Source organism: Pseudopodoces humilis, chromosome 2 (assembly GCF_049639895.1).
Source record: "Pseudopodoces humilis isolate 2021_Gansu_Grassland_sample_001 chromosome 2, ASM4963989v1, whole genome shotgun sequence".
In the NCBI taxonomy this organism is placed as follows: domain Eukaryota; kingdom Metazoa; phylum Chordata; class Aves; order Passeriformes; family Paridae; genus Pseudopodoces; species Pseudopodoces humilis.
Genome location: NC_142201.1, coordinates 95,744,634 through 95,765,894, shown reverse-complemented (window position 1 = coordinate 95,765,894; position 21,261 = coordinate 95,744,634). Strand labels below are relative to the sequence as shown.

Here is a 21,261-nt window from a genome sequence, read left to right as displayed (position 1 = left end):
CCTCCCTCTTTTTTTTTCATCAAAAGGCCCACCTCCTGAAATCAGAAGTACTGGGATTTTTAAATGCCACCCAATACTCTCCAAGAAATGAGTTTTGAACACCTTGTGCCACCGTTCCCATCTCTGATGGACTTCATTCTCTGTCACTGACTGTACATGGATCATCATTTGTAGTATGAGAGATGAGCTGCCTGTCATGGGTTGTTAAACCCATTTAGAAACCCCAATATAGAGGGAGATGTTGAAGAATCAGTACAAATGTGCTCTGGATCTGTTATTTCACTGGCCTGCAATCTGCATAATCATTCAAGCAAGCATAAAAAGTCAGGTCTTTTAATTCTCTGCCATGTTTTTCCTGGTTTTATCACAAGAAAACATCTGCTTTATTTACATGGCTGAATTGGCTGTAGTCTCAAATTTTTATGCAAGTTTTGTATTTTAATGAAAATTACCTTTTTCATTTCCCTCTCAAGACTATAGCTTTCCTCTGAGATTGCCAATAACAAATGTCTCCTGCAGTGACAAGAAAATGAACTGGAGTGTTTGGGAACTACACTTGCAGGTATTACAACATTTCAAAATTAGATATGTTTGAAATCAGAACAGATGCACAAGTTTAGAGATTACCCAAAACAAAAATACTTCTAAATATCCACTATAATCTATTATTTCCATTTTTATATTTTGCTTCATTACATTAAACTTCAATGAATATTTCTGTATAAAAATTTAACACACAAAATAATGAATTTATGAACAGACAGCATTTTTATCATTTACTGATCACCAGCATAGCTGTCTCCTAATAGTACCAAATAAAACAGAAATACTCAGGGTTAATACGCAGTCATAAACAGCAGAACATATCCAGTTAGAGCTCCTATAATATGAAAATTCAAATAAATTTAGTTTTATTTTGTTAAAAAAAAAGAACATTTCAATTTTGCTGCAAATTTTTCCCTCTCCAGAAAATGGTTTCATTGCAGGTTAATAAAAATGAGTTTTTGCTTTGACCTCATTGCATTTTTTTTTTTCTCCTTTTCATCTGTTCAATCTGAATACATAAATGCCAGGTCATCCTGAATTACTACTAAACATAACATCATTTGTACTAAAAAGGCAAATGATCAAGTAAGAGCAATTATCTTCATCATTCCTCAGTAGCACCTGGGATGGAGTGATGCATGCCCTGAAAATCTGGATTAATTCAATCATTTTTTCTTTCAAACTGAAAAAAGTATTTCACCAGGACAAGTTAGCCTAATTTTAGGTAGAGTGAAAACAGAAATATAACTATTTCTTCTGTTTCATGGTCAGAAATTGTTTTCCCAATTTGATCTTTTAATGCCTACAGAAAGAGAAATGTGACCTCATGTTTATATTTCTCCACTTAATAAATGCTGTTTGATATTTTCAAAGGCATGCTGGGGATTGGAATATGCATTAATTCTGATTTTAAATATAGCCTAGAGCTCTTCAACAGCCTTAAAAATCCTAGCTATTTCCTATAAGAAAACACAAAGTCATGTCTGCTACTACATGTGCATACTTAAAAAAAGCTGTATGATTTAATTTTTGCCTTGGAAAATGAAACACGCTTATTAAAAACAAATTTCCATATATTAAATTCTTTTGTATAGCTTAAAATTTAAAACAGTCACAATCTTTTGATTTTGGTGAACTTCATTCTGACATCACTTTTATTTTTTTTTTATTTTTTTTCCCCTGGATCCTTCCATGTAGCCACCATTTATTTGAAGGTAATAGTGCACAGGTATTTAATTCCCTTATGCAGCAGGCTATCCAATTTAGATTTGATCACCCTGCAGTCTGCCAGACATACAAGTAGATGTCAGTAGTGGTAGAGATTGTTAACCAGCACTTGTAAAATGCTAAATATTAGGCCTTACAAAAATTACCTGTAAGACTACAGAAGCTCAGCCATTAGGTTGTTTTTAAAGTCTGCAAGATGATGCTACCTTCGGTAGCAGAAAGAAACACTTTTATTACCAGTTCAGAGAGATGCAGCCTGAGAAGCCACTTATAACTAAGGAACAAATTATGAAGGAATCATCTACCTCACCAACTTAGAATGTAACATGCACTTTGTAATCCATGTCCATATGCTTGCCTTGCAGTGAATCTGTCATTACACATTGCATAACACAGGCAAATTTCTGCGTGAAAGAGGGCTCCTTCAGTCTTACTCCACCAGGCAGAAAAAAAACCACACAGAGTTAATAAAGTTTTATGTCATGATTTTCCTCCTAGATTTTCACATCAGCTCATTGGAGGCTCTGAACTTAAGCTACAGTGAGAAATTTCATGAAGTCAAGGGTTTATGTTCATTCACTCCCTTGGTGGAGTCTCCAGCACACTCCCAGAAATGCAGGAGACCTCTGAATCTGCAAGGCTGATTCAGATCCAGAATTCCTAGAGCAGCAATTGTGCCAGTCTAAGTTTTGATGATGACTGTTTGTCTAATTAGAACTTTTCATGAATGAAAAATCCAAATCAAACTAATTTCACTGATTTCCAAAAGGAATCATCTCAGAATAGCTGTGCAAAGCAGCACAAAGAATAAAGATAGGGAAATGAAGCGTATTAACCAGACTCAGGCAGAAGACAACAGCTTGCAATTAGAAGGATTAAAGACAGCAAAAAAATCACAGGAAATGCTGAAATGCACAGTTAACCTTCTACTTTACTGGAGAAAACCAGAACCTAAATTGTGAATCAAACTTTTGAATGTCTAGTAATACTTCAGTGGTAATTTTACACACATAAATGAGACTAGTTTTAACAAAGAAGATCTCCACAAAGCAAAGGCATCTTTTTCTCCTAGAAAAAAAAATTGCATGTTTGTTTCTTTGGGGTATTTTAGTCTCCCAGCAAAACCTAAGACCTTCATAGACTTTACTAAATCAAAGTAAATCTGGCTCTACTCAGCTTGCACAACATGAAGGAATCACTGGCTAAAAGGGAAGGACAAGATGTTGCTCTTGAGCTGGCATACAACTGAAAGTTTTCCTACTTTAAGATTGAAAATTGAACATTTATTTTTGCTCTGAGTTGGAAAAAACCTGAAAATAATAGAACAGATCATATGCAGAGGTAAAAGACTTGAACACTTTAAGGATGGTTTGGGGGACATCTTCCAGAAATGACAGAGTTTTACTTAAACTTGTCTTAGAGCAGAGAAAGGGATTACAACAAGATGAACAAAAGCTTAAATGCAAATTTTTTGTGCATATGATATTAAGTATACTGATAGCTAATATTAAAAGTTCAAGTCAAGAGAAAATAAGTCAGTTGTCAAAAGTTAATGTTTAAACTTTTTTCTTTTCAAAGTTTGTCAGACTAATTCATTTCTGCTAACATTTCAACTTCAATAAGAGCACAGTTTTGATGAAAAACTGTCAAAAAGAAATCAGACAGCTCTTATAAAGATTATTACACATCACAGTTCACACCTGTAACATTTTCCCTGCCAGCCAAAGTGCAAATTCCCTCACCAAGGCACATTCAATAGCACTGTGGTAATTTATAGAAAGAAAGTAATTATAATCAGAGGAAAAGAGCATATGGCTGATCTCAACAAAGGGATTAACATCTCCCACCTCAAAAATATCATTACCAAGAGATTCCAGATGAAGAAAAATCAGTAATTAAGGATGTGCTTCCTAAGTATTTTCATACAAAGGCAAATGAATAACAGCCATACATTGCTTTAGTTAAGACTTGCCACAATAAAGTCACTACAAGCACATTATGAATCAGAAAGTTGGAGAGAGAGAGCAAAATTAGAAGAGTTATCAAAGTTAAATATTTGAGAGGGTGAGTTCAGAGGAAAATCACATAGCCAAGCAAACCAAACCAGATTTTGCGTGGATCCTAGGCACAATGGAGGGGAAGCAGCCTTTAGAGCTTCTTGGGTTGTTTTCACTCAGGCAGGGAGCAGCTACCAGCAGGAATTTTGTCCAGTTGGTTGGAACGGACATTGCTAGAGGATACTCATATCAAGTGTGTGGTCACACTTCACCTGCACTGGATGTACCCACACAGGGATTTAGTGAGGTCTGCACAGTGCTATGGATACACCCACTCCAGCTTCCTGCACAATACCCTCCCTGACAACTTGACTCTGATTGCTTATCAAACAACCAAAGAGTTGTTTCCTAGAGTGTTGCTTAGACCATTCTACCACACTGCCCTGTAATTCCAGCATTCTTCAAAACCTGAGAATTCCCATCCTCCTGCACTGCCCATAGCCCAGTCCACCTGAAAACAGATTATTCAGTGACAAGGTTTTAAATAGCATCCCAAATGTTACTAAACCTTAATTTCACTGTTCACCAAATATGGCTGTTACTTGCTCGTAATAAACCACAGTAGAAATTACTCAGAAAAATTTGGATCCCATTTTAAGTCAGCACATATCCTTTCTTTTTTTTTTTTTCTCTTAGGTCCTAATCTTCAGTGTACTCCAGAAACTTCCTTAAGGAGTAAGAGCACATATATCTCTCAGAGAAGTATTTGCGATATTTAGGACTTTGCACAGGCTAGACTATCCTTATGTTTCTCACGTAAGAATAATATATCCCCTTCCTTGGCTGGAGGGCTCTGACATACAGTTCTGCTCTCTGATTCTTCTTAATGTTAGAAATCTGTGCATTTCTGCAATATAAATAATGCAAAGCTGATTGAAACAACCTATTATCTTTCCCTCTCCTGAGGAAGAAGATTTAAGTTTACTCTTACTTACAGCTGGACTGTAGGCAACAAGGGGTTAATGCATTTGGTTTCAGGGATTATGATGAGACAAAGAAGCAAGAAAGGTCTCAGCAGAAAGAGACAAAGAAGTGTTTTAAATATACTCTGAGAAAAAACTCATAACTCTGTAAAAAATAGATATAGGACTCCACATGTTAAAAAAAAAAAAAAGAGGGAATGAGAAAAATAAATTGTTGAGTTGGAGCACTTGCATAATTCAGAATAGGTATGTGTGGAAAGCAGAAATTCAACTAATGCCAGTGCAGGTAGGATTTCCTTTGAAGTCTGTAATTCAGAGGGACATTTTATTTTCATTCTGGGTTTTTTTTTCCACATGTCACATTTGGACATTTTAATATGTTACAAAATAATGAAGCATACAGAGACAGGCAATTTTTGTGCAGGTATGCATATTATGAATGACTCATATCAAGAAGCATTTCCAAAGTGATAGAGTTTACAATGATAAACTTACAGTGAAGGTCACATTAAATTGAAATATGATAGCAAGACTACACCATAGTTAAAGCTACATTTACTGAACTTGCAGAAAACTGTGGTTCTGTAGTAGCTGTAGGAAGTCTGTCATAATGAAGACCCTGAACGGGAAATACCAGGCAACACCTTTCTCTAAAGATTAAACTGCAGCCTCATCACGAGAGAGGATATGATCAGTACAAACCCAGACTTTTTCAGAGACTTATCAACCTCCCTCCCTCTTAAAGATTCAAGTTTGACCTGGAAAGATAATGGAGTATTGACATTAAAGTTGGGATAGTGTCATACTGACAAACCTGGGAGGGATGGGAGGACACGACACAGGCAACAGCCAGAGACCCCCTGACAGGCACAGACCAGGTAATTTTGCACACAACAAGGAGCAAGAGATGAAATTTCACTTCTCCTTGGCCCCACCACTGCAGAAATCTATTATCAAGGAACAGAAATGATCTATTCAATCTTGTATTTAAACTACAGAAAAAAAAATAAAATTGCTGTTTGGATTTCTCCAGCTTATACCCATATCATACCTCACCCTACAAGTTATAACTTTACAGGTGAGCCATGAACGAGTGGATGGTAATGAGAAACAAGAAAAACACAAGAAACAAGAGACACAAGAAACACAAAAACTCCATGATTTCAACTTACAGCAAGCCTTAAATTATATATATATATATATATGTATGTATGTATAGTATATATTTTATATATACTATATATAAAAATTAAAATTGTATTATTCACTTACAATCAGAATTTCATTTATGCATTAAATAAACAACGGATTACAAAAAGTTTATTTAGAATGAGAGTGCAAGTCTGTAATGTCTGTGAGTGTTCCTGGTAACAGATGAGTGAAGTCACATCAGCACATCTGTATTCTCCACAAGCCTTTCACATCCTAGAATTGTTTCTACCAATGCAATGCAACACTTTCTAGCAATAGTCAGAGGTATTTAGACATTGGATATATAGAGGTGCCCAACATTTCATTTTCTTGTGCTTGCAGGATGGGGGGTTGTTTGTTTTGTGTTGGGCTGGGTGTTTGTTTTGGGGTTTTTGTTTTATTTTTTTTGTTTTGGTTTGGTTTTGTGGGGGGGAGGAGTTTGCCTTTTTTATTTTGTTTTGTTGTTGTGTTTGATGTTGGCTTTTTGTTGTTGTTGTTGTCTGGTTTGGTTTTTTGTTGTTTTTTGTTTTTTCCCTAAAGGGAATGAAGTAAGGTAAGCTTAATGAAGTAAGGTGCACACCTCACCATTGTAATTTCTAGTCCTCAACAACTTTTAAAAAAATCCAACCAAAATTCTCTTTGACCTTAAAATGTACACCAGCCACCCAGATAAGTTGCCATGTTGGTCAGGATCAGCTACTGAAGTGTTCACAGGAAGAAAGAATGGAGTTTAAAACAACAACACGGAATTTCAAATATTGCTAGAGAATGCCCTGCCCTCCTCTTCTAGTTCTAATGTCAAGTAATTATCAGCTTCCAAGTGCTGCTGACCATCATCATTTCCACTTCTGAAAGCAACTGACAGCATGTAGTAAAAATTGTTTTGACTGAGAAGTAATACGCTAATAATTGATTACCCTACACTCTGCTAGCCTTGTCTAAGCAGATAAGATCTTGCAGAATCAAAGTGATATCACAAGGCACTAGAAAATCTACACCAGCTCCAGATAAGTGCATTGCTGTGCCCATATGCACCCCTATAAGTTTTTTTTAAGAATCTCTCAAAAAGTAACCAATAAGCAAGTGAAAGGTACTAACTGAGACAGTTCATGGTTAGAAATCCATGAAACTGCTAGTTAACCTATAAATTCTTTATCACTGAGTATAACAATACATCACTCAAGCCCAGAATAGTTCCTGTATCACACTTAAAGGTTCTAAAGTTGACCCAGTTTCTACTGTGCCAACATGCTGTAATCACTGCAGGCTTATTTATGCTAGTTTCAGTTGTTGACATAAGCCTCTTGCAAAAACACCAATGCCTTACAAAAGTGGGATTTGCCTTAATATTTTCCAGAACCCAATAAATATTTGGAGTGAAGTCCTAATGGTCTTTTTTTGTTCCCATCAAAGAAAGGTGCTTTTCACTAAAAACCCACATACCACTCCCACAGAAATCCCTGGTAAAATATTAGAACCACTTATGCCAGAGCAAAACAAGACTATTTATGCACAGTCTGCATTGGGAGAGAGGAGCTGAATTGCTGTGGATGAAATAGTGATAGATCACCTGATTGATGGCAGGGACCCAAGTGCCAACACCTTCCCCTAAAATAGAAGGCTTGTGGAATTTCTTTTCCTGAATGAGGGAAAAGTTATGAGGATAAATAAGCACAAACTGGTTTTTTCCCTTCTCCCTGCAGTGATTTACACAATTCTTGCAATTTTACCTGCTCTGTAGGGAATTCTTTCCAGGGAAATTCCTATTTCTCTTGATTTGCTTGTTTCCCCACTCTTATCTGGCCAACTAACTTATGACAGCTTAGAACTTTCCTTTGCATGTCAATGTGTGTTGACAATTTACACAACTTGACTCATTTGGGAAACTGTAATTTGCCTTAGTACATGCACCCTTAAATTGTGGTTTGGAAAACATTAGCCTTTCAAACATAAACAAGCTGCAGAATTAAATCACATTGCGCAAGTATACACTATTTGAATATTAAATTATCTCTGAATAGAAAACAGACTTATCTGCAATAAGCAAAGACTCAAATATGATGTGCTAATAATACATTTCATGGGAGAAAATATGAGTGAAAATAAACACCCCATGGATTTACAGACAGTGATGAGTTGAGCTCATCTGAATTAAGAATGAGGTGTAATACAATTAAAATTAATAGGAAGTTGGTACAAGACTATTTTTCTTTTAATAATACTTGGAACTTCATTGCGTTTTCGAATTCCCAGAGCCTTTTCAGCTTGAAAAGTCACTCAAATAATGGCTTTCTTCTGAATAAACCAGTGTGGTTTGATACTATAAATACACCTGCTTAGACACCTGGACTGATTCTGCCAAGTCTTCTGCACATGTTTACATTATATTGACACAAATACTTTGACTCCACAGACCTTAAAAATTAAGCACCTGCCTACATATAGACATCTTTGCAAAACTCCTCTGCAGAGCTATGAATATTCATTTTTACGTCCTTTGAGAGAAGGAAAAGACACAAATGGGCTTCAGCATATGTGCTTAATTTTACATAAATAATCCAGTTAACTTCCCTGTTAATATTCATGTGCAAAAAGTTAAGTACACAGATATTTGACAGATGGGGACCTCTGTGATTGACTTTCATCTGGATCCATTTGTATTTAACTTTTAAATGTTGGCATATTTGCACCATTGCTCTGTGGAGAGTCATCTTAGAAATGTGTGATGCATATTGGTTCACAACAGTGAAGTTCATGTTTTAGAGATAATTAATGTCTCTCCAGATTAAATAATTTATTTTACAAAAAAAAACAACATGGTTTAGGTGGAAATCTGGCTGAATTTTAAAGCCAAGCTTTTTTTTAATTGCACCAAGGTGAATTTTAAAGCCGAACTTTTATTTCCATAAAGACATTTAATCCTGTGTAGTGCTAATGCAAATCAACCTCAAGTTCTACCACATAACATAATGTATATGACATTTTGAAATTACACAAAATAAAATCAAGAAGTCTTCCTCTCTTGCCTCCTCCAAAAAAAGCAGTAGTTATGTGAGATTATTGTGAGGACACCTACACAGGACAGCAATACAATTAAACCTCAAGACAATACATGACCATTACCAGCACACTGATATAAGATTGCTCCAAAATGCTTTCCTTTTTCCTATGTTCTGCTGTAGCATGGTAATTTTTTTTACAAGAAAAAGGAGTCAAACTTCTTTTGCAGCATAAGAAAGCAAATTACACTAGAGCTACAGCTAAAGAACAATAAAAATGAGACTCAAAACCTCATTCCATCTCATACTAGCAATTTAGTTTGTTCAACACCCTGTCAAACCCATTCGACATAAAATTCCAGGCTACTATAAGGTGTTTTGTCGTCTAATTTATTTGCATTTATTTTTATAGCACTTACTGTTTTGATCCCTCTTTATTGTACCTGGGAGGCAGGCTCCAACACATCATTGTTAAAGGAAAAATAAAAGCATTGAGAAATATTTTAATGAACCACATTTCATGTTGCAAGAAAACATTGTGACAATCCAAATTCCATGCCCATACAAAATCAACATATTATGCTCCTCTTCCAAGCTCCCAAGAATCTGAGCCTAGCTACACAACACAGATGTGACATTTTCTCTCTCCCCACACTTTTCTTAGAGGTTAAAAACATCACTACAGGAAATCAAACCCCAAAGCCTCTAGATTTTTCTTCTGGGACTAAAGGTAAAAATGTTCTCAAATAGCAGAAATAGTTTAATAGCAAGTAAGACATCCACAGGGGAGAACAGTTTCAAGAGGTTGTTTTGCCAGGGTAGAGAGACAGAGTGTGGAGCACCGATGTCCCAGGTGAAAGCTCCTGCCTTCACAACAGTGTTCTGATGTTACCACAGTCTGTAGCTGGGTGACAGCACATGGAGGTGAAAACACCTCAGCAGTGCTGCTGCATCATGCCTTCTCCTCACCTACAGTTTCCTAGTCTGAGGCAGGCATACAGAGACAAGAAACCTGACAGGCATATGGCTATATGGCAAAGAAAACTGTCCTTGGTATGTACAACTCTTTTCTGTTCCAATGTCGAGCTGCCTTCCCTCCCCAGCCCCAAGGCAGTCCCAGAGCTCTCTTCAGCAGTGCAAGAAAAAACAATGACTCCAGACTTCTGTGACTATTAAGCATTTTGCTTCCCTCACTTGCGTCTCTCAGTGTATCAAAAATAATAATACATGGACATCATTAGCTCAAGTTCACGCTGCTGCCAGAGTGGCAACACATACTCTCTCCTAAGAAAATACTGGAAATCCCAGAGCATCTCTAACAAGTTGGGAATGCTTGGAGAGAACAAGCAGCTTAGGCTGCCTGCAAAACCTCCCTGCCCTTGAAGTAAGGAACTAGTTTTGGGATCTTCATGGGAACCTTATTACTTACATGGTCACAAATAAGTACCCTACACATAAAACAAAATTGCACAGGCAAGAATGCATATTCTTGGTCAAATTTGTCAAATTGGTCAAATTTTAGCATTATCTTATTACAGAATACTTCCTGTTTATGTGTGCATGTAATTCCACATGCAGTAATTTTGCCCATGAGACACATGCTTAAAGAAAGAGAAAGCAGTCATAATAAACCTGTTTCAAAAAATACAATCTTCTGAGAGAGGAATCATGATATTTCAAATGGGAAACCAAATTATTACATGTTCAACCTAACCATCACGAGACTTTTGTGGGGTTTTTTGTTTTGTTTTTTTTATGTTTGTTTGGGGTTTTTTAACAAATATGTATCACTAGAAATGTTTGATGAGTAATTTGCCATGAATCATTGAAATTTTTATGGGAAAAAGAAGGTGAATACACAAGTGGTGATGTATAAACAAGATAAACTATTAATTCCATGAAGTTACACAAAACCAGAAAATTGAAAATTTTTGATATTTCTGGCCTCTACTGCACCCCAAGACAAGAAACTGCAAATTTGATACTTTCGGGCAGGCAGGGTGGGAAATGGAAGCATTTTGATGATTTAAAAGTGGAATAGCACATCCATTTTGAAAGTCACCTAATTTTTAAAGGTTTAAATACCTTCAAAATGTAATTATTTGAGTTTTGTACCAAGCATTTTCTGGAATCACAGCACTTGAGACTGAATATTGCATTACCAAAAATATCTCTGAGCCTTGCACATTGAGTCACTGTGAGCCCTTCTCCCACACTCAAACACAAGGCTTAATTTTGGTCACTAGACTAAAGAAATCTATTACTTGCTCCACTCTAAGAGTTTTATTTCCCTGTAACATCAGGCTGCATTGCAATTTCTGCTCTAAGTGTGTCTGGATGTGTTCCTGCTGAATTACATACTGTGCCCATGGCTCCCTGTCTTTCATATGTCTTATATCTCATATCTTGCTAGTTTTTTGGCATTAGTTCTCAAATGTGTTCACTAAGTCTACGATTCATTCTGCATTGCTAGCAGTAGTGCAAGAAAAGGATGTTGTTTCACAATAATTTCATGTTCTCCCTGTTCCTTCTCTGAGTAATTAGGTCTTGATAGCTCCTTCAGATGAGAAACTACAAGAAAGCTGCTTGGGAAAAGCAAACACTCTTCTTTCAACAGGGGCTATGGTCTTGAGGACAATCTGTGAACACTAAATGAAGACAAGTCTGCCCACATAATGGTTCCACATGTATTAAAGAAAGCAAACAGTGAGAATCCTGCAGGCAAAAATTATGCTGTATACACCAGTAAACTGCAAAGGGCTTCTGTTGGGTGTGCCAAAAACTCTTTAAGGACAGCCAGTTGCAGAAATGAGGTCTTTGTCACCTCAGGACAGGTAAGGACAAAAGGAAAATTTTTGTATGTATAAAACTCAGGAATCCACAGCAACCCCAGCTTAGTGATTCAGAAAAATACTCAACATTCCCCAGAAAAGTGCACATCACACTGACCAAAGAGATAGAAAGAAGAAACTTCAGGTCTTTTCTGACTCGCACTGCCAAACTGCTGCTCTTCAAGATTCTCAAATCTCATTATTTTCTTTCTCATGATAACTACTCCAGTTCTGTTAAAACATGTTGAGCAAGGAGAGAAGAGGCAAGCTTTTTCAGAAGCAATTCTAACTGTCTGCATCACAAGAACTTATTCAGTATTTACTCTTTCCCACTGAGTAAAGCTTCTGAGGGTTGAGAAAATACATTTTTCAAAAAAGTCATTTGTCACTAAACTTAAACAAGACACTGCAGATAGCTTGATATTTGTTTACATTTTAGCAATGTCTTTTTTTTTTGTAATTGGAATTTGAAATTGTGAATGTAAAGAACACAAAGCAAATCTTTTTCTTATTAAAATTTTCATGCTTCCCTGGACATAACTGTGAGCAAGACACTAAGTTTTCAAGAATATTTTACTACAAAAGTAACCATTTCATCCATAACTTGTAATGTGGGATAGCTAGGCAGGGAACTGAGGCCGTAAGCTTTTGAAAAGTGTGAGGTCACTGAGAAACTAGATTTTCAATTTAAGTTTTAGAAAGAGTGGAGAAATAGAAAGTGTCACATTATTTTGACTAAGTTCTCTCCTGAGCTAATTCTTTCAGAGACAATAGGTTCATTTAAAATTAGAACTGATTTCTGAAGTGTTTCACATCTTCAGCACTGACTAAAGGCAACAGAAATCTCAGCAATGCCATAAAAAACTTGGTCACCATAAAATAACGATAATCATTAAATATGTAGTTGAAAAGACACTTCACACAGAAGACAAAATTGTCACCTCACTTCTCCACTGTTCCAATAATTAACTCTGGGGAAAATTACAAACTTGAGGGCATAAGAAAAAGACTAAAAAAATAAATTCTATGTACTTCTTACTCTCTTTGACCATTGTGTTATTCTAACTATAATATAATGAACACTGATATGAATGTTGGATTTATTTTCCTTCATTGCCCTCTGGAAATGTAAACTGCTAGGGCTGAATTATAATATTAATTTTCAGCTTCAATATTATCTCCAAGTGTTACAAATACATAACCTCTCCAAACACAAAGTTTTCTTTTATTTCTTTTTGTTAACAAGTGGCTGATACAATACTTTCATCTTCACAGCTTACATGTGTAAATGTTTTTGAATGTTCACAGAAAGCAGGGGTTCCAGCTACAGAGAGCTATCTGAAAGAAATCTGAGACCACAATCAGCTTGGTATGAATGCCCTGTGCATGTGTGTATGTATATATGAATATATATATATATATATATGGATATGGATGTATACACATACAACCCCTGCACCCCCAGAGGTGTTATGATCATCACATGTGTAATCTATTGTCAGCATCACACTTCTGCACTGATCCACGAACTCAGGCTGTCTGGACCAGACAATCTCAGATTTGGAGGTTTCTATTCTAGTTCTCTAAAGATCACTTATTCTCATATTTAATTCTCCAAAGATTGCTTATAACAAGGCCTCCTCTGAGAGCCTTCAATAAAAAGCTGAAACCCACACAGTTTATTGCAAGTATTTGACAATGTCTCCCGGGAGTTGGGGATGTTTCCACCCCTCCCAAGTTATCACAAACAGCAGCACTTCACTAATGGAAAACAATGACGGTTTGCTCATCAGGGATCACTACACCCATCTGTGCAGAGAGCAGATACAGAAATGCTGTCTAAATAAGCCAGCATGGCCACAGAAGCTAACCACCATTAGAAAGGGAGACAGAGATCGTAAACAGTGCTGTGCATCATTTCACCATTCCTGCCCACATTAGTTACTCACAGAGATCAGGCCCTTAAATATGCTCAGTTCCCCTGGAGTGAAGGAGTAGGATGCAATGTACAGTCCTCACCTGTATATCTTCCTCCAAACTGTGTATTTGTGTGCCCAGTGGGATGATATTTTTTGATTTGGTTGTCAGGAAACAGAACTTCATATTATGCTCCTGTCTTTTTCTTTCTTAGCTAGCAGTCTACAGAGAATAAGGGTTATTCTGTCTTCTTTTTTTAATTATTTTTTGAATCTAGGTATTTTTTCATAAAGCCAGAGTTCTCCATTATTCATAGGAAGCATACTGTTGTGAAGGCTTGCATTGTGTTTTAGAACCATCAGTTTGAGGCAGGCATTTAGATTCATTTCTGACTCATCTACCTGGAGATACCTAAAACCCACCTGGATGTGATCCTGTACAACCTGCTCTAAGTGAATCTGCTTTACCAGGAGTTCTAGGACAGGTGATCTTGTGCTTCATCCCCACCCCAATAATTCTGTGCTTATAAACATCTTCAGACACTCTAAAGACAAGGAAGGTGCTTGTACTGAATGTGTGACAGTCAATAGGTTGTGTCAATTAAAGTACTACTACTTCTTCATTTTTAGCATTCATCTCTGGCTGACAAAAACGTACTCTGCACTGAACCAGGAGGACAAAATATATACTTGAAATGAAAACTGACAATAAAAACAAAACAACACATCCTTGCCAATGGAATATCCAATCATATATTGTTCTTTACCTGTTAATGAAATTATCACCACTTGTTACCTTCCCTGCATGGAGCACAGCTGGCTTGAGGGGCACTTCAGAACATCCAGTCCTAATGGATGCTTCAAATAGACAGCCTTGAGATACCCCCATTTCCACTCCACTTCTTAAAAAACTCCTGGATGTAAAATTCAGTAATATTTCAAAAGTTATGACTGCTTTTGAGAAAAGTTTAGTTCCTCAAGTCCTTAACAGTTCTCCCTTGTAAAATACCTATTATTAGCACTGATTTCAATAGGTGATTTGCCAAGTCTCTTAATTTTAATGACCGTGCCGTGTATTCTATGAAACATTTTGAATTTCTGCAGGGCAGTGATCATAATGAACAGCTTATTCCACTTTTCTGTAAATACCAAAGAAGGAAGTATTTATCTTAATACTGTAGTCTCTGGATTATTAAGTATGGTTTCTTATTTAGTCAAGAGACGTAGATAATATTTAGATAATTCTTAATTTATACATAAACCTGTAAATTTTTATATCAACATCTATTCACATGTTCTCATTTTTCCTGTACAGTGGCTTCCTGTACAGCCAGTAATACCTGAAAAAAAAAAAACTTCATAGTATTTAAAAATAGTTTGTGATATTTCTGTTAGTTTTTATGTGACCTGGTAGTTCTCAAATGCATTCACAGGTACATGAACCTGCACACATGAAAACCTAATATTTTCTAAGGGCACCATCTGTAGAGAAACACTGCTCACAAGCCCAGGCTTCCATATACCATAAACATCCAGTTTCATAATTTTCTTTCTTGCCCAAGGGCTCCCCTTGAGAATGATCAAAGCAGCAAAGATTGCAAAATTTAATGTGTCTAGCTGGACCTTAAAGAACGGGAAAAACAGCAAACTTTCAAAGAAACTTAAGTCCAGTCTGTCAGCAAACAGACAAATCTCCCATTTTAAGAGAGGAAACCTGTATTCAGAAGCTTACATTCAACGTAACTGTCCTTGGAACAGAGGGGATTTTAGATGAAAGTGCTCAGATGGAGTGTTAATCCTAGATCCACAATGCACTGGAAAAAAAAAATCTTGCAGCGTAGTCAGAATAATTACTTGGACTGTATTGGACTATATTTAATTGTGATAGTTCCCTTCAGACATCAAAACCAAAATCATAAATAGATGGAATAAATAGAACTTAGAATGCAGACCATCAAAAGTGCTAGGTTAAGGAAGGAGGAAAAAAAAAAAAGGAAAATAAAAGAAGTAAATTTGGAACAACTTGCTTTGGCTTAGTATTACCCCTCAAAAACCTTTCTTCATGCCAGTAACAAGGTAGAAAATGCTCACAGAATGGTGAAAATCTTCAGACATCACTCTCAGCAAGTCCTTAAACCAGGATAGCAAGGAAACAAAGTAAATTCAGAGAAGAAAAAGTAATTGTCAAGGAACAAATTTTCATCACATCAAAATTAGACAGTCTGAACAATCTCAGAGTTAGTTACAGGGCTGCTGTTTTTATCAGACCTTTAGAAGCTATTCTACCAAATAATTTTTATGCTTCTCAGTTTTTTCCTATCAATCAAAGATAAGGAAAAATGATCAAGTAATATTCCAAAAATGTTGGAAAATTCAAGTCTGCCTCAAAACTGTCCCTTTACTTTGCCAATTTCCCAGTGCATGTGCTCTTATTTTCAGTTTCAAATGCCTTCTTTGCCAGTCCAGCTGGTATGCAGAGTTGAAGTGAGGCAAGTGAGACTTGAAAGAGCACAATAAACTTTGGAAACAAAGGAGAGATGGAGCCTCTTCCAATCTGCACCTCTAGATATTGTTTCCTATGCTACACATGAAGAACTACAGCCATAAAAGACATTTTCAGAAGTGTATATATAAAAGATTTTTAATTCCATGTGTATAACATAACAGACCATGAAAGCCATTATGTTTTTCTAGTTGCATGAGGAAAGCAGCCCTTGAATGCTGAGTTAGCAAAGAAACAGAAGGATCCACCACCCTGGGATAATAAATCCATTTTTCTTATTCACCTCCTCCTCACATTATCTTATCTTGATCTGAGTCACTGTGTCCCCCAAGACAGCATCTCTCTTGGATATGATTTCTCATCTTTTCATACACCTACCAGAATTTCCCATACCTTTTCAATCTCTACACAAAATCTGACTTACTTTCTTTACTTGCCTTTTCTTTTAACTTCTCAAAGTAGTACAGCCTGCCACGTGAGCATACTGCTTTTTACATCTTGGGAGTTAGGCCAGGCCACACTTGCACTGGAGAGGAATTAGGCTCTGAACCTAGAGCAAGTCCTACACTTTTTAAAAGCATTAAAGAGCTGATACAACATTTTTTAAGGTACAGTCAGCACAGAGACTGAAGTCGGGACACTGGTGCTTACACATGTATCTAGATTGAATCAGTCATGATGTGAGACAGGTATGACTTTGAACAGTAGAACTGCACTGTCCCAACACTGTCTTGAGGACTTATAATGAAATCTGACAAGAAATAGGTAGTACCAAAGGTCAGAGAATTACTTTCTCAGATCCAGCAAACACAGTTCTTTCTTCACTTTTTCTACTTTCATATTCAGTGCAAACAGAAGAGCATCTTTATGTTACTCCCAACTTACACCAGGGAAAACATCACAATCAGGTGCAATGGGAAGAGAAATTGCCTCTCTTAAAAGGTGATTTGCTGCTCTTACAATGCACTTTTAGGAAACAGCTGCTCTGTCTATGACTCTTCAATCACAACTTGAAGGTACAAGGATATGTTTCCTGTGGAGCTTAGAAATAAGAGTTACCTTTAGCTGATACTTGTCAGCAAGTTATTCCCAATCCATCCCTTGCAGAATACCTCTAAAGGCAAATAATGGGCAAACTACGTAAAAGGACTTTAGTATCCATAAAAAAAAATTAAAAATAAAAATAAATAAATAAAAAATAATAATAAAAAAAAAAGCCAATTTTAATGATACCAGTATAACAGATACACAATAAAATTCTGGGGTTTGACCCAGGTCCGTCTGCTTTCTATCTTCAGAATACTGATACAGTAATAATCCCTCACTTTACTCTTCAGTACTGCTACTCACCAAGATTTGGTTCTGCTTGTCTATAAATACAATGCTCCCTGACATGGGAGCCTTTGAGGGAAATTAGGGAACCACAAAACCACAGAGTATTGCTTACATCAGCATCTTTCCTTTAAGCTTTATAAATCTGTAAGACCCCCACTCTAATCATCAACGCTTGGGCTATCAATCAGTTATTGATAAGATTTCCCTACTGTGAGGGCAGGAGAAGCCAAAACTCACAGGAAGTTCATGCTGAGTCCTGGCAGGCCTGCAAAGACCCCGTGATAAAATCCTGCACAGCAAAGTTAAAATCTGGGAAAAAATTAACTCAGGAAAAAAAACAATCAAGCTAGAGACAGACATAAGATCTGTACAGGACACCCTTCCCAAAGTCCATAACAAGAAAAAGAGAAAACAATTATTAAGAAAAAAAAAGACTAAAAAAACACATTACACCCCTGCACCACCAGAACATACTGGTATAAAAGATAAACTGTTTGAAACACCAATAAGAGAGTGGTTTAAGGTCTTCTGTAAACAAGCAGAATAATTTATGCATTTAAAAAATGGAAGAACAGGGTAAGAAAAGAGGAATAAAAGAGATATAAAACCTGTACCACAAGAAAGAATGAAATCTGTAAAAAGTTCATATATAAAACTTTGACTGAACTTATGCACCTTTGGGTTTCACACATCAGTAGTTATTTCTATGCTCATATAACTCACAAATTAAACTTTTATTAAGTGCATTCAGAACTTTCTATTTTTGCACATTCCAGACACTTCAGACTTTCCATAACTGTCATCTAGAGAAGTCTCACTCCCGAAGTACAGTGGGAGAAAAATGTGCACTGTCTGGAGATATATAATACATGATGGCTGATCCTTTTCACCACATTTATCTTGGAATTCTGGTGACATGAGCAAACCACTTGAGTCTTACTTTACTGGGGTTTTATGACCAATGCATAACCCCTTGGTTAAACTTGCTAATGACAATAATTAGCAACCAAAAATATTGCCGTTCCTTTGCCCTTGAATATAGAATGGTAACCTGTCACGTTGTGACTGCATACACAGTATCCTTCATACCACATGCAGCCAGCCAAACATATTTCTCCTGAAAAATCCTCTCTCTAAAACATCCCAAGTATTTTTATGTCAGTATTACTAACCAAATCCATTATAAAAAGGATTTTCATAACACTGCCCATAGCTATTTGATATGGACTATAACTGATTTCAGAAAGACAGAGAACAAAGCATCTATATAATTTTTCATAGGAGATGCAAAGTATCAGACTATATGATTGGTTTTTTGAGGCGATCTGAAATATCTAGTTGCATAAACGTACCTATTTTATGTGCAGGCCCAGAGTTTTTCACTCCTGCTTTTGCACTTTTAGTTATAAAACTCTTCTGATTGAATATCAAATAGCCAAAGTTTCAAGCTAAGAAATTGTTTTATGTATTCATTCCCTTGAACTATGCAATCCATCGCAGTTTATTCAGATTTCTGACCACTGACAAGAGGATAATGTGTCATACTTCAAAGCCCATTTTATCAAAGCATTGAAATGTAGTTTTCAAAGACTGTCACCAGTGTAATATGTTTGTCAAGCAACATATTTTTGAAAGTATTTTAATCAACTCTCAATATATTTCTACATTAGACATTTAGAAATCAAATGTTGTTTTCAGTGTATTTAAGATACATTGAAAGTGTCTGTTGTGAAGATTTAGCTTAAGTTTCTACATTATTTTGAACCCGAATTTTCTAAAGAGACATATTTTCCCTCTTTTGTAACATCAAAATCTTTGTAGATTTCACAAAGACATGGGATCAAATTCTTTCAAACTTCAGAAGCACATACCTACGCTGGATGCAAAGAAACAAAATGGATTATTTGGTGACAGCAGTACACTGACAACCCTGTGCAGAATAAATGTCTGAATAAAACAAAAATTATTCCCTAGTAATTTATTTAGCAGCTGGCAAGAGGGAACAGAACAGATTTTCTATGATGAATACTATTGAGCCATATATAAAACTGGTCATATAGTGAAAATATACATTCATAGGTAATTTCATCATCAATTGAGTAAAACAACTTGGACTGAATTTCTGGTCATAAATTTTCTGTTCAGCAGTTATGCTATTCCTTTTAATCTCTGAGCTACGTGATTTCTACCAAGAAACAAGCAAACCAAAGCAAAATCATTTCCAAAATCTACAGCTAGCATAGTTGGAAATGATAGCATGTATTTGTAAAATCTACCTCCTTTTATATATAAAAATAATAAAACTTTTGATAAAAATAGGCAAACAAAATCCCATGAGAACACAGTGCCACACAATTCCTTTCAGTGCCTGGGGTAACAAACATTGTTCTTTTAAACCCAGCCTCTGCAGGGTTAGCATATGCCCTGGCCTTTGAACAAAATGTTCCTAAATTCACAATGTTCACAGCCACAGCACAAAGAATTGTAAAGACTCTTGCTGAAAAGGCTTTTAAGCTCACAAAACAAGGTCCTGCATGGCTTCTGGCACAGGAAGATATAAAAGTCATTCATGAGTGACTGTCACACCTTGTGAGAAAATACAAAGCAGCACCGACTTCAAACCAGTAAATGAAACAGAGACCAAACACTCAAAATGTTTTTTTTGCTAGTCAATAGAGACACGCTGTGACCCAAAGCTCACAGATAGCTTTCAACTGGCTGCTGGATCTACTACCAGTGCTACAGTAAATCAGAAATAAGTAGAAGAAAGAATGAAAGCTGGTCCCAGTGACAGTGAAACTACGGGCTGCTCAGTTCCTTCAGAGGAAGAACTGGAGGCTTGCAGAGGTGGGCTCCTTCCTGCAGAAGAGAGAAAGAGCAGCAAATATAAGCACTGGGTGTTTGAACAGGCACTGAATTCTGAAGAACAGGGGGCAGCCTTGTTACATACTTTAGTGAAGTCCACATCACCACACAGGCAGAGCACAAGAAGCTGGTGGGACTGATTCTCTTCAATTTGAGTTTGGCATCAGCTCAAAGTCTCACTCTTTATATTCATTGAGTTCACAAAAAGTAAGGTGGAAGGAGATGTATTACATCTGATATTCACCATTAAAAGGTTATTTGGCCTCCTTCTATAAGCTAAGAGACACTTTGAAATGCATATCTAGCCTTCCTAAGATAAATGATACTTGACTTACTCCTTGCTTTATCCTGATTAGTAGAGCCCAGTGTTTAACTTCTGGATAAGATTAGACCAAGCAGGCACACTGATGGCAAAGTGTCTTTTTGACCTTCTTTTGTGTTTCGGTTTCGTTTGTTTTTTTTGGATTTTTTGGTTTGGGTTTTTTTTCGTGGGTTTCTTGTTTGTTTGCTTGGGGGCTTTGTTTTGTGTTTTGCTTTCTTTGTTTTGTTTTTTTGTTGTTGTTGTGTTATATTACTGAATGCAGAAACCAGCAGACCAGGTAATCTGATTTTTGACAGAAAATTCTATATGAATGGATACAGACAAACAAATAGATATACAGTCACATCCTCAAAGGATAGTTCCAATTCAGGTCAGCTTAGGAAATTCCTGTCTATGTAGATGTTGATTAGAGATGAATTTTTTTTGCAATATTCTTATATTGTCAACAACACTTGTTTAGATGCAGTTACAGCAATCTTACTGCACTTCTGATGACATAACTGCTTTGGTTTAGCAACTCAATGTAAATTACTTTAATAGTAGTGA

At 36.4% G+C, this 21,261-nt stretch overlaps 1 long non-coding RNA gene across 1 annotated transcript in view; it reads right to left on the bottom strand.

Moving 5' to 3' along the window:
- LOC148184929 (uncharacterized) overlaps window positions 1–21,261 on the bottom strand; it is a 74,510-nt gene that overhangs the window by 8,558 nt on the left and 44,691 nt on the right. The window lies entirely within an intron of this gene.